Here is a 15,116-nt window from a genome sequence, read left to right as displayed (position 1 = left end):
AATGTGCAGTTTTGTCACACAACACAATGCCACTGATGTCTCATTCCTTCATGCTGACTGCAGGAGTGTCCACCAGAGCTGTTGCCAGAGAATTTAAAGTTAATGTATCTACCATAAGCCGCCTCCGACTTCGCTTTAGAGAATTTGGCAGTACGTCCAACCGGCCTCACAACAGCAGACCACGTGTAATAGCGTTGCGTGGGCCAGCAGTTTGCTGATGTCAATGTAGTGAACAGAGTGCCCCATGGTGACGGTGGGGTTATGGTATGTGCAGGCATAAGCTACGGACAACAAACACAATTGCATTTTATCGATGCCAATTTGAATGCACAGAGATACCGTGACAAAAACCTTGAGGTCCATTCATCTGCTACCATCACCTGATGCATCAGCATGATAATGCACGGCCGCATGTCGAAGGATCTGTACACAATTCCTGGAAGCTGAACATGTCCCAGTTCTTCCATGGCCTGCATACTCACCAGACATGTCACCCAATGAGCAAGTTTGGGATGCTCTGGATCGACGTGTACGACAGAGTGTTCCAGTTCCTGACAATATTCAGCAACGTCGCACAGCCATTGAACAACATTCCTCAGGCCACAAACACCAGCCTGATCTCTTTCCTTATATGCACTGTAACTCAGTAAAATATTTGAAATTGTTGCATGTTGCGTTTAGATTTTTGTTCAGTATAGTTTGTTTTCCATTATAAGTAGCAGATTCACGTAGCAGATATTGAACGTTGTCGTAAATTTGATCCAAGCCAAAGCCAATCCTACAATAGATGGCTACGCTACACAGTCCAACATCAATGCAAATAAAGGGAATAGCAGCTTTTGATTCCCTCCTCAACAACAGCAGTCTGCTCTCTCTCTCTCTCTCTCTCTCGGTGTCCCCTCCACCCCGCCACTGCATCCACTTCAATCACTTTATTACATTCACCCCCCCAGTCACCCCCCTCCTCCGTCCCTCCATCCCTCCATCCATCCCTTGTTTACTCACTCTTGTTCTTTCTCCACCACCACCCATCCCCCATCTGACCTCCTCTCCCTCTTCTTCTCCTCCTATTCACTCTCTCCGTCTCCACTACCTGCCCAGTGCTACAGGCTGACAGAAGAAAGCACTCCAAATCACATTAGGCTGTGCTGTGCTGTACTGTGTGATTGTATTAGGCCGGCAGCAGTATCAGGCCTGTAACTCAGGCCGATTATAATGTCCTGGCAGTTGAAGAAAAGGGGCTGAGAGTGGACTAAAGACCGATCGGCCGGGGCGGAAAATGACTGGCTGGAGATTAATTTCTGGCTCCGTTGAAAAGCTTGCTAAAAACAGGGAAAACAACCAGGGAGGTGTCTTGAGAGACAAGAAAGAGGGAGAAGAGGAGAGACAGCATGATGCCAACAAGAGAACAATGACTCAAATCGGCTTCCGTCTACCATTCAGGCAGCAGTCTGTGTCGAGGTGGCCATTCGGTGTGCTTTGCCAGTCTCATTGTACAGTAGATCATTGGCTAGTTCAACAGGTAGGCCAAAAAGTAGCCTACCGCCACCTCTCACCCTTAAAAACAATTGTATAGTTGTAACCAGATTGGACAGGATTGGTCCTGAAACCCTCCACAATAACAATTTCTGGTATTGACGGAGCTGGGAAACCCCACATGAAGTGAACTCAACACTGAACACACTCAAATCAGCTCTACGGGACGAGAAGTTACAACTGAGTCAACAACCAAACTAATCTTATTTCGTGTGATAGAGAGGACTGTGAGTCATATGTGGGGGAGTGTCTGTGTGTGTGTGTGTGTGTGTGTGTTAAAGCCATATCTTACTCTGAGCCCCTGGCGTCAGTGGTTCTTTGGTGTGTGTGTGTGTGTGTGTTTGTGTGTTAGGGCTGGCACAATTACCATATAACTGACGGTTATGGATGAAGACCTTCATGAAAATAAAAAAACCTGTCACAACCGTAAAAACAAATACAAATAATTTGGAACAAACAGCTGACTGAAGACAGGACAACGTGCATTCGTAACACGAAACTTTGTTGCTCCTTGCTGAAAAAAAGCCAGGCGTTGTAGCAAACGAAGCAGCACCCCTGACAACGCAGCAGCAGCACACATAGAAATAGAATGAATAGAACGGGCTTGGAACTTCTAACCCTGGCGACTTGACTGGTAAACTCATGGGTACACTCGCAATGGCAGCCTGGTATTGTGATGCAATCATTTCCATGGTAATGTAGAATGCTAATGCTAATGATGTTAACTGGTTCATGCAATGGAATGTATATTTTCAGTTGAATTGAATCAACAAATCACAGCACATATTGATAAGTATGTTCTTGTTTTTGCTTCGCTCCTAAGGGTACACTCGCAATATTGTTGTATTGTTGTTGCTGTCGATTAGCAGACACTCTTATCCAGAGTGAGTGCATACGTTTTCATATTTTTCCCCCATTTTTGGTCCCCCGTTGTAATCAAACTCACAATCCTGGCGTTTCAAGTGCCATTCTCTATCAACTGAGCCACATGGGATCCTGTGGGCCGCCAATCCACCTATTCTGCCATCATTGATTTAAATGGGGACGCCTGTTCTATTCATTATATTTCCATGGCAGCACATGCAGTCAGGAGCGGAGGAGAGGCGAAAATGGGCATAACATTTATATATTTTTTGCTATTTAAACAGTTATTATAGAGACAGGGGTCATTTGGCTGGCCAATTACCGTCATCCAAAATTCCATGACCGTCACAGCCCTAGTGTGTGTGTGTGTGTGTGTGTGTGTGTGTGTACTAGCTCTTATAAAAGCCACATGCATGGAGAAACAGGATATGTACAATGTGATTTCTGAAAGAGACATTGATTTTCTCTACCACCTCTCTTTCCCTGCATTGGTTAAATGCAATGAGACTGAGAAATTCACTGGAATCCCTGTCCAAGGTACTGCAGTATAACTACTGTTAATGTTAAAAGTCCCTCCAACCACAGCATATAAACACATTTGCATAGTGCTTAGCTCTGCACTTGGCAGACAGAGTACTAGATTCAATGTTGAGTCACCAGCACAAGTGTAGAAAACCGGGACAGAACGCATCATTGTTCTCTGTTAGCCTACTTGGCTTGCGTTTGGTACAATCAGTGATAACTGAAGTTGCCTTCCAAATGACACCCTATTCCCTATGTAGGGCACTACATTTGACCAGGTCCCATAGGGCTCTCATAGGGTTCCAATAGGGCCCTGGTCAAATGTAGTGCACTACATTGGAAATAGGGTGTCATCTCATAGGGTTCCAATAGGGAGCTGGTCAAAGGTAGCGCACTACATAGGGAATAGGGTGCCATTTGGGAAACGTTCAGAGATAATCACACTGCTCAACATTAAAAAACAAGATCGTATTTCGTGGTTAATTTCATACCAAATCAATAGCAATCTATACAGAGACTATACCATGGCCTGGTGGTCCTACCATACACAATCCCTTATCCATACACTGAATGGTAAATTGCATCCCTGAATTACTTTATAGCTAACTAGCTAAATGTAGAATATTGAACACAAGCACGTCAACCCCAAGCTCTCGAAAACTCTTCTCCTTATGTAGGGTTTTCAGCCATTACATTTGTCCACATTTGGCTCCGTGTAAACTACAATTCCAACAATGTGAATTAACGTTTAGAAACTTCAACCATCGCAACGGTTTTCAAAACATATGCTAGCCCCTTATCTTTCAGAAAGAATCTTAAAAAAAAAAAAAGATACTTCCTGTAGCAGTTTTGCACAGATCCATACACTGTGGCCCTCCAGTTGACGAACTACACTTCCTCCCCAGTTAGCTTACACACAGGTGTTCAGAGCATGCTAGACAGACCACCACCTGTGCTAATTAGCTGTGTCTTCCGTGAACAAGCGCTGTAACATGGAGATACGGCTGTGCGGAAACACTAACCCTAAACCCTATAAAAAAGGTGTGTATTAATTTGCCTTTTGAAAATGACTTCTTGTTGATATGAAACATGCGTTCCTTGTGTTTCCAAAACAGTACCACAAGTGATGTATATTAATGTTTAGAGTAAGCATTGGGGCTCTTAACAAAACTCCTCCGGTCAGAAGTTACTATCGTCAATAGGCGCTAAAGTAGTTATGGGGTAATCAACCACATGAATACCTGAAAACAGGGCTACAGACTGCAAACATTTAGTCGCATTTTGCGACCCTTTTTTATTTGATTATTTTATTTAACCTTTATTTAACTAGTCAAGTCAATTAAGAACAAATTCTTATTTACAATGACGGCCTACACCGGCCAAACCCGGACAACGCTGGGCCAATTGTGCGCCGCCCTATGGGACTCCCAATCACGGCCGGGTTGTGATACAGCCTAGATTCGAACCAGGGTGTCTGCAGTGACGCCTCAAGCACTGAGATGCAGTGCCTTAGACCTCTGCGCCACTCGGGAGTCAAAGTTGGCTCGGGAGCTCTTTGAGTTGGCTGTGCGAGTAAGATTTGTTTTAAGTGGTCGCATCGGTGCGAGCTGCACATTCTACATGGTCACTCAAAAACGCCCTATTTTTTTAGGATGCTAAAACCATGATTTGGTCAAACAGTAAAGTGCATTATCCTCATGATTCCTGTAAAGAAAGTGTCTGCCCAGTCCCTGTGACTGTTTCGCTGGGGCCTGCTGCGGTGTCCAGCGAGACTCTCTCCCCTTTCCAGGAGAAGAAAAAAAGTTTCCGATTGTATAACATTTTAAAATCCATTTGCGGGGAAAACACAGCTATCTTGTTGTCACAGATAAAGAGAGAAGGGTAGTATATTTACAGAATATAGCCTGGCCTATAGGTCAGGTATTAATCAAGCCCTGTGCATTGCTTAGCCAACACTGCACTCCAAAAACACCTTAAAGTAAATACCAGGACATCCGCACTGTGGGATATCATCTTGTTCCTGTGCAGCAGAAATTAATAATGAGTTTGGGATCTACTTCCTGCAGTAAAGCTAGTTATCAAACTATTAGTAGTTAAAAAGTGCTGTTTCTTTATATAATCAAGGAAAATTGGGTTTCTTTGAACATGGGGTCTGTCTGTCTGTCAATCATTGGTTTGATTGAAGACGTCATTTGTTCTTAACCGACTTGCCTAGATAAATAAAGGTTAAATAAAATGTACTAAATTTAAAAAAAACAGTGACCTTCAAGTGACTACACCAATCAGTGAAGAGTACGTCAGCATTTATCAACCTAGTGTGTTCTAAGCAGAGGCTATGGTGAGACATAAGCAGTGTCCCAGAGTCAAATCAGAATGTTCTTAAAAGAACACGGAGGACAAAGGCACTCTTCATATAATTAAAATGCCTTTATTATAAACAGCACGTTCAATATAACAAAATCTTTCCAAAAAAACGAATTATATGAAGAGCACTCCATGTTTTTGGATTACCCTTCACCAAAGAGCACCTTCAACCTACAGTACAAACATTTTTCTACAAGTCACTCACCCAGCTCTTTGAGGCTCCGAGTAGCTTTGGTGATCTCAGCACCACCTACACCTTCTACAGTAGGCATAAATGAGTGGAGTTTCACCTTAGTGTCAGTAGTATTAGAGTGAATGAGCAGGGTCACTCACCCAGTTTGTTGAGGCTGATCTGGGCAGCCTTGGTGATCTCATCCCCGTCTACACCAGGGGTAGGCAACCCTGTTCCTGGAGTGCCACAGGTACTGCAGGATTTTGTTCCAACTATACCTGATCAACTGAGCGAATTGATCAGTTCAATGATTGCGTAAATTCAACACACCTGGCATTCCAGGTCGGTTAAACCAAAAACACTCCAGGACTAGCGATGCCTATCCCTGATCTACACTCTCTTTAGAGTAGGCCCAAATGAGGTGAGTTAACCATGTATTACAGTACCCAGTTCGTTGAGGCTTTGAGCAGCCCTGTCAGTAGTACAGTGCAGTGTATCAGAGGTGAACAGGCAGTGGTGGCTCACCCAGTTCGTTGAGGCTCTGGGCAGCCTTGGTGATCTACCTGCTTCCCCCCTGGAGCTGGCCCTGCAAACGCTTGGACAGGTACAGGATCCTGATGATCCTTCGCAGCAGGTCACACGCCACCTGGGAAAAATAGGAAAATATATAACCAAACAAAATAGAACCCCATCTCAACCAGTCTTTCTGAATCTATATGACAAGATGTGAGTGAACGTCAAATCTAATATTGAACGATCCTCTTTTTTTTTGTCATAATTGATTGAGGATCACTCATTGGAAACGATCTCTAATCAAATCACTGTTGACATTTCCAAGTATTTATTTTCCTATTGTAGCCTATATAGTAACAATGACGCCAACCATGGGCATAGTAATAGTGGTAATAGTAACCGTGTCTCTAGCAGCATTGTGGAGCTGTGTCTGGGGCTGAAGGACACAGAGAGGTCAGCAGTGTTTGGGCTTAGTAAACGATGCAGCTGAGACCTCGGGGTCTGTCCCCTGAGCCTCTGTGACTGTCTGAATGTTTTATCTGTGCGTGGCCGAGAAGCTGCCATTTTGTGAGCGAACACTAGGCTAAAATATAAACAAAGCACTCTCCTATTCCCCCTGGATTTATAGTCTGATCATTACCGGTCTCCTTCAGACCCAGACAGACAGAAACACACACACACACAGACAGAAACATACACAGACAGACGGACAGAATACAAACACATAACCTAAAATCAAATTGTATTGGTCACATACACATGTTTAGCAGATGTTAATGCGAGTGTAGCGAAATGCTTGTGCTTCTAGTTCCGACCATGAAGTAATATCTAACAAGTAATCTAACAATTTCACAACTACCTTTTACACACAAGTTTAAAGGAATGAATAAGAATATGTACATATAAATATATGGATGAGCGATGGCCGAACGGCATAGGCAAGATGCAGTAGATGGTAAGTTTTGAGAATGACACAAATATGAATTTCCACAAAGTTTGCTGCTTCAGTGTCTTTAGATATTTTTGTCAGATGGTACTATGGAATACTGAAGTATAATTACAAGCATTTCATACATGTCAAAGGCTTTTATTGACAATAACATGACGTTGATGCAAAGAGTCAATATTTGCAGTGTTGACCCTTCTTTTTCAAGACCTCTGAAATCCACCCTGGCATGCTGTCAATTAACTTCTGGGCCACATCCTGACTGATGGCAGCCCATTCTTGCATAATCAATGCTTGGAGTTTGTCAGAATGTGTGGGTTTTTGTTTGTCCACCCGCCTCTTGAGGATTGACCACAAGTTCTCAATGGGATTAAGGTCTGGGGAGTTTCCTGGCCATGGACCCAAAATATCAATGTTTTGTTCCCCGAGCCACTTAGTTATCACTTTTGCCTTATGGCAAGGTGCTCCATCATGCTTGAAAAGGCATTGTTCTCCACCAAACTGTTCCTGGATGGTTGGGAGAAGTTGCTCTCAGAGGATGTGTTGGTACCATTCTTTATTCATGGCTGTGTTCTTAGGCAGAATTGTGAGTGAGCCCACTCCCTTGGCTGAGAAGCAACCCCACACATGAATGGTCTCAGGATGCTTTACTGTTGGCATGACACAGGACTGATGGTAGCGCTCACCTTGTCTTCTCCGGACAAGCTTTTTTCCGGATGCCCCAAACAATCGGAAAGGGGATTCATCAGAGAAAATGACTTTACCCCAGTCCTCAGCAGTCCAATCCCTGTACCTTTAGCAGAATATCAGTCTGTCCCTGATGTTTTTCCTGGAGAGAAGTGGCTTCTTTGCTGCCCTTCTTGACACCAGGCGATCCTCCAAAAGTCTTCACCTCAATGTGCATGCAGATGCACTCACACCTGCCTGCTGCCATTCCTGAGCAAGCTCTGTACTGGTGGTGCCCTGATCCCGCAGCTGAATCAACTTTAGGAGATGGTCCTGGCGCTTGCTGGACTTTCTTGGGTGCCCTGATGCCTTCTTCACAACAATTGAACTGCTCTCCTTGAAGTACTTGATGATCCGATAAATGGTTGATTTAGGTGCAATCTTACTGGCAGCAATATCCTTGCCTGTGAAGCATTTTTTGTGCAAAGCAATGATGACGGCACATGTTTCCTTGCAGGCAACCATGATTGACAGAGGAAGAACAATGATTCCAAGCACCACCCTCCTTTTGAAGCTTCCAGTCTGTTACTCAAACTCAATCAGCATGACAGAGTGATCTCCAGCCTTGTCCTCGTCAACACTCACACCTGTGTTAATGAGAGAATCACTGACATGATGTCAGCTGGTCCTTTTGTGGCAGGGCTGAAATGCAGTGTAAATATTTTTGGGGGATTCAGTTCTTTTGCATGGCAAAGAAGGACTTTGCAATTAATTGCAATTCATCTGATCACTCTTCATAACATTCTGGAGTATATGCAAATTGCCATCATACAAACTGAGGCAGCAGACTTTGAGAAAATTTATATTTTCCTTCTCAAAACCTTTGGCCACGACTGTACATATGAGATGAGTAATTTAGGCTATGTAAACATTATATAAAGTGGCATTGTTTAAAGTGACTAGTGATACATTTATTACATCCAATTTTTTATTATTAAAATGGCTTGAGATTTGAGTCAGTATGTTGGCAGCAGCCACTCAATGTTAGTTGAGTGGCTAAAACCAAGGACATGACAGTCCCTGGGAGTGAAAAGTGGAAAAAGAGGGGTCCCACAGCACCACTGTCAGTCGGCCTATATAAAATAATATAAAACTTTGCAACTATTCTATTCAGAAATGACAGCACCCTCTCCTTTCACAAACCAGGCCCGTGTTCATCCTAAGACCATACCAGCATGGCATGCCTGCCTGCTACTAGTATCTTCTCTGCAGGATGCATGTCTGTGGTGCAGAACAATGATAACACTCCACACAGATGATGACAAAGCTGAGAGAGCATCAGAAGACAGACAGAGCTAACACAGAGCCAGAGCCATGGGAGAGGAAGGAGCCAGTTAGAATCACAGTAACCTTTCGGACTGAAGCCATATTCCATCAATTTTTAAAAAGCCTTCCCCTCAACTCCACAGACGACGGAGCTGCAGTGTGTAGGCAGTGTGCGTGTGTGGACTGAGAGCCTGTAAACCTAGAGAGTCTATTTCTCTCTATCTAGACGTGGCTACCCAGCCTCAGACAGGACAGGGTCAGTTTGCTAACAAGAATAAGTCTTATTTTAACAGGGGTAGAAATTCAACCTTTTAAAAACACCCGATGGCTTTTTATTGATTTCTTCTAAACGGGGGGGCCACTGATAGCGTGGTGGATTAAAAACCACAACGGTGATGTCACGGGTTAAGATTGCAGATGCAATCTGAGAACAGGATCAAAGTAATGCTGTTTGAAAGGTTGAGATAACGTTGTAAACCTTTAATGTGGCCTAGATGTATTATTTAGTGGAGGACTTACCAAGAAAAAGAGATGCATTTTACATAACAGATAGGAGTCCTGGTATGAAGAACGCTCAGCCTCCAAAAGCAGTTCCATAAATCACCTTTATAAATATGCCTTTCTCCAAAGTGGTGGGGAGTGATTCCATAATGGCAGGCATGTGCAACAAGAGTAAAAGGGGTCATATAATACTTGTGTTGTTTAACGGTCAATAAAACACACAGTATCTTTGCTGTAAACAATTGAGTACAAAGCACACATATCAGTACGGCATGAGACACTGACACCTTCTATAGTTACATTGTATTGACAGGGCAGAAGAGGACATCCTAGAGCCATATACAGGTATATAGACCTCTATATGGCTCTGGGTTATTGTCATCTTTACAATTTAAAACAGGAGGATCCTGGAAACTGTCCGGGAGACATTAGGCGACCTTGACAATATGTACAGCACCTAACTTGAAGTACCTATCTTGAAAATGGGCAGAGACACAATAAAAACCCAAGAAAATGCTGTCGATCCATTTCTCTACCTCAGTTGTCTTTCCAATAAACATGGAAATCAAGTCCAGTGCAGAAGTAGAGATGCTGTCAGAGTGCTGATAATAATGAACACTAGAGAGGCAATCTTCCCTCTGCTATTGAGCCTCAGTCCCAGACCGTATAATAATAATACAACACCATCAACACAACAGATAGTATTATGCCTCTCAAATCACAAGGAGATGGATGGATACCTGCAATCTGGCGAGCTGGGCAGTCCTGGCTTCAATCTTATTGTAGGGGTCAACGATCTTTGTCCTTATCCTACGAGAGAAAACAAATAGGTTGAGTGCTGTTACTAGAGGTCGGATTTATTGAGGGTCTCTGAACACAAGTGGCGCAGCGGTCTAAGGCACCGCATCTCAGGGCTAGAGGAGTCACTACAGACCCTGATTCGATTCCAGGCTGTATCACAACCGGCCGTGATTGGGAGTCCCGTAGAGTGGCACACAATTGGCCCAGCGTCGTCCGAGTTAGGATGTCATTGTAAATAAGAATTTGTTTTTAACTTACTTGCCTAGTTAAATAAAGGTTAAATAAAAAAAATAAAAAAGTAATATTTTGCCTTGATCATTCCCTGTGATGATGTGTTATGGTCTTATAGGCTTGGAGTAGGTAGATAACGCACCTAACCACTGATACAGGGTAAGATGTTTCTTCATCACCATAATGGTTAAGGTTGAGATTTGGGGTATGTGAATCTGGTCCTAGATCAGTGGTTAACCTACCTGTCCACAGCACCCTGCAGAGCAGCGATCCTGGTCTGCATCATCTGCAGGACCCCTGAGAAACAACACACAAACAACTCACTCAATATATCGACACAAAAATATGATTGGCTTTTATGCAACAAAACATTATTCTCTGTTCAAATAGACCACAATCACTTCAATACTGAGAGATGCACTGATGCTTATATCCAATTGTGTGACAGCAGCGCCCCCTATGGAATGTCTATAGCACTACAATGACAGCATATATTCCAGCACAGAAGTTATCAAACTTTTTGGGGCTGGGGACCCCTTTTGTGATAGCAAATTCATCAGCGACAGCCTCATAATCATTACACAAATAAATAGTCTACAAGGAGATTTACCGTGACGTCTGCAGTGCGAAAATAACATTTAAAAAGGGCCGCCTCTTGGCTAATTTCCTGCAATTCTACACATTTTGTCATGGGGCACAGAGATTTTTTGTTGTTGCAGCTTTAAAGCTAATATACATCAATTCTACACAAAGCAGAGAGAAAACATTGACGTTTTAAACTTCAATTACAGTGCATTTATGTAAAAAATATACTGTATATAATCAAATTGTATTTGTCACATGCGCCAAATACAACAGGTATTACAGTGAAATGCTTACTTACAAGCCCAACAATGCAGTTTAAAGAAAATAACTTTAAAAAGTAAGAGATACGAATAACAAATAATTAAAGAGAAGCAGTAAATAACAATAGTGGGGCTATATACAGGGGGTACCAGTACAGAGTCAATGTGCCGGGGCACAGGTGTCAAGGTAATTGAGGTAACATGTACATGTAGGTAGAGTTATTAAAGTGACTGTGCATAGATAATAACAAAGAGTAGCAGCAGCGTAAAAGAAGGTGGGGAGGAAATGCAAATAGTCTGTGTTGCCAATGCAAATAGTCTGGGTTGCCAGTTGATTAGCTGTTCAGGAGTCTTATGTCTTGGGGGGTAGAAGCTGTTTAGAAGCCTCTTGGAAGTAGACTTGGTGCTCTGATACCGCTTGCTGTGCGGTAGCAGAGAGAACAGTCTATGACTAGGGTGGCTGGAGTCTTTGACAATTTTTAGGGCCTTCCTTTGACACCGCCTGGTATAGATGTCCTGGGTGGCAGGAAGCTTAGCCCCGGTGATGTACTGGGCCATACGCACTACCCTCTGTAGTGCCTTGCGGTCAGAGGCTAAGCAATTGCCGTACCAGGCAGTGATGCGACGGTCAGGATGCTCTCGATGGTGCAGCTGTAAAACCTTTTGAGGATCTGAGGACCCATGCCAAATCTTTTCAGTCTCCTGAGGGGGAATAGGCTTTCTCGTGCCCTCTTCATGACTGTCCTGGTGTGCTTGGACCATGTTAGTTTGTTGGTGATGTGGACACCAAGGAACTTGAAGCTCTCAACCTGCTCCACTACAGCCCCATCGATGAGAATGGGCGTGTGCTCGGTCCTCCTTTTCCTGTAGTCCACGATCATCTCCTTTGTCTTAAATCACATTGAGGGAGAGGTTGTTGTCCTTGCACCACACTGTCAGGTCTCTGACCTCCCTATTGACTGTCTCATCTTTGTGTCATCAGCAAACTTAATGACGGTGAATGATCAGGGAGTACAGGAAGGGACTGAGCACGCACCCCTGAGGGGCCCCCGTGTTGAGAATCAGTGTGGCGGATGTGTTGTTGCTTACTCTTACCACCTGGGGGCAGCCCGTCAGCAAGTCCAGGATTCAGTTGCAGAGGGAGGTGTGTAGTCCCAGGTTCCTTAGCTTAGTGATGAGCTTGGAGGCCACTATGGTGTTGAACGCTGAGCTGTAGTCAATGAATAGCATTCTCACATAGGTGTTCCTTTTGTTCAGGTGTGTTTATTCCATGTGCAACTATGTGTTGTTGTTTCTGTCTCACTGCTTTGCTTTATCTTGGCCAGGTCGCAGTTGTACATGAGAACTTGTTCTCAACTAGCTTACCAAGTTAAATAAAGGTGAAAAAAATAAAACATTTAATAAAAAAAGGGCAGTGTGGAGTGCAATAGAGATTGCATCATCTGTGGATCTGTTGGTGATATATGCAAATTAGAGTGGGTCCAGGGTTTCTGGGTTAATGGTGTTGATGTGAGCCATGACCAGCCTTTCCAAGCATTTCATGACTACAGACGTGAGTGCTACAGTTCAGTAGTCATTTAGGCAGGTTACCTTAGTGTTCTTGGGCACAGGGACTGTAGAAAGGCCCATGGAGTTGGTGGAATCATCCTTTGGCCACTTGCTCAGCTGGGCCAGGGGCGCTTTAATTAGATCAGGTGGAAATGTCCGACAGATCTCAAATCAGTAAAAGGAGGACATCGCCACCGCCCAACCTCGCTGCTTTCTCTTCCTCAACTCCGTCTAATCCAGACATTCTGTGCGTCCATGAATCAACGTAACTCCACCGAATCTGTTACCTTTCATCTGAACTATCTGTTGCGATCGGGAGAGGGGGCCATCAGTTATTGTTTATAGTTATTACTGCGGAGCGCGGCTTGGAGCGCACGCTTCAAACCTATTGTGTTATGTAAATGGCCAATGACCACAGCCCTACAGACATTGATATATGGTTAAAATGTAATGAAATTACATGTACATATGAAGACTAACCTAGAAGGATGAAATATGAAACGTAATGATTTGCTGAATTGATAAATTCTTACATCAAATTGATGGAGATTATAGATTGAATAAATGAACAATTTGCATTAATCCTTCTCTGGATTAACATGATGGTTAACATGGCTATGATCCTAAATGACTCCATTCTGCTTCATATTGAATTCCTATGGAACCTTATTGCTGAATTAATTCATTCTGTTAATAATGACAATGATTGTTATGATTTGACTTTCTGATTTGAATTTGATCGGGTACATGTTATTCTGTTTCTTTTGTTATACAGCACAGACAAACTAACCAGTAAATATACCACTTTGTGGTTAAAGGAATTCCTGCCTCAGTCTCATCCATTCCTCTGTCACCTGACCACCTGTTCACCTTCACTATTGTCAGTCATCCTAACTGTCCAGCTTCCCACACAGATTCCAATCATCTTTCAGGGACTATGGTGGTCTGCTTGAAACATGTTGGTATTACAGACTCAGACAGGGAGAGTTTGAAAAAGTCAGTGAAGACACTTGCCCAGTTGGTCAGCGCATGCTCGTAGTACACATCCTGGTAATCCGTCTGACTCTGCGGCCTTGTAAATGTTGACCTGTTTAAAGGTCTTACTCACATCGGCTATGGAGAGCGTGATCAATTGGTGAAGTACTGTGGATACCAATATTCCTGTGAGCCTCCCAGGGAGCATCCCAGGCCCATGTTGTCCAGGGTTAAGAAGATACATTTTAGATGCATAATATTACATTGTATCCACGGTACTTGTATTGTATTACACAGGGATCTGTGGCTTTTGGCCATGGATCCCTTGGCCATAAGCCCAGAGGGGTCCACAGACCCCACTTTCAGAACCCCTGTTCCAGCAAGTCCAAAGTGCCACGATGACAAAAACAAATATGTGCTAAAGGTGTGTTACCTTCCAAAGACTCAATCCCAGTAGCTTGAGCAAGTAGCTCCTCATGCCTGGCTACCACCTGACAGGATAAATATTTACCACAGTCAGTAAGTCATTCAACACATGAAGGAAAAGTGTCTTTCCTACAGAAAAGGTATACATACCAGCCATCAGTATAGACCAAACTGACTGGCTGATTAAACTAATAATAGATAAAGATATGGGGCTAAGGATCTCACATGCATGAGATACAGTTTTAGGTGACAGGTGTCATGTATACCTGGCTGTGGAGCTCCTTGTCCAGCTGACTGATACCCTGAGCCAGCTTGGCCAGCTGTTCTAAGATGACAGCATGGTGGATGGCCTGGGCTGTGTACGTCTTCACGTCAAAGTCCTCTGTGAGAAAATCAGCATAGCATTCTGGAGTAGAGATGGATAAATAGGACAAATAGATTAGCTAGCTAAATCACTTCGTGGATTATTTCTTACCCATGGTAAAGCAACAATATGGCCACACACGTATTTCCAAAGACACTTTTGTTTTTTTATCACAAGCAAAGAAAAGTATTGCAAACAGAAACGATTACGGTGCCTTGCTGTAAGTTGTCAATGATGGACTGCACAGTCAACTCGGTAGCTCTCATTCCTAAACGACTACGGGGCTGATACACCTAGCTAAATAAAACAAAACATACACCTACGTGAAGTAAAACTGACTGACAGAAAAGTACTTAAAATAAATGTTAAAATATAGCACTTTACCATCATTTAGCAGTGAATTCGTTGAAGCTTCTCTGTTACCCTCCATGTTTGCCAATTCATCACACGATGACGTAGATTTCAGCGACAGGAAATTAACCAAACTTAACATTTTATTATTCTTAATAAAATATC

At 43.3% G+C, this 15,116-nt stretch overlaps 1 pseudogene; it reads right to left on the bottom strand.

Moving 5' to 3' along the window:
• Positions 1-15,060, bottom strand: part of LOC120031926 — a 100,321-nt pseudogene extending 85,261 nt beyond the window's left edge.
• Positions 15,061-15,116: the final 56 nt, after the last annotated feature.

Source organism: Salvelinus namaycush, chromosome 38, assembly GCF_016432855.1.
Source record: "Salvelinus namaycush isolate Seneca chromosome 38, SaNama_1.0, whole genome shotgun sequence".
In the NCBI taxonomy this organism is placed as follows: Eukaryota; Metazoa; Chordata; class Actinopteri; order Salmoniformes; family Salmonidae; genus Salvelinus; species Salvelinus namaycush.
Note: the sequence above shows the minus strand (reverse complement) of the source record. Positions and strands in the feature narration are given on the sequence as shown.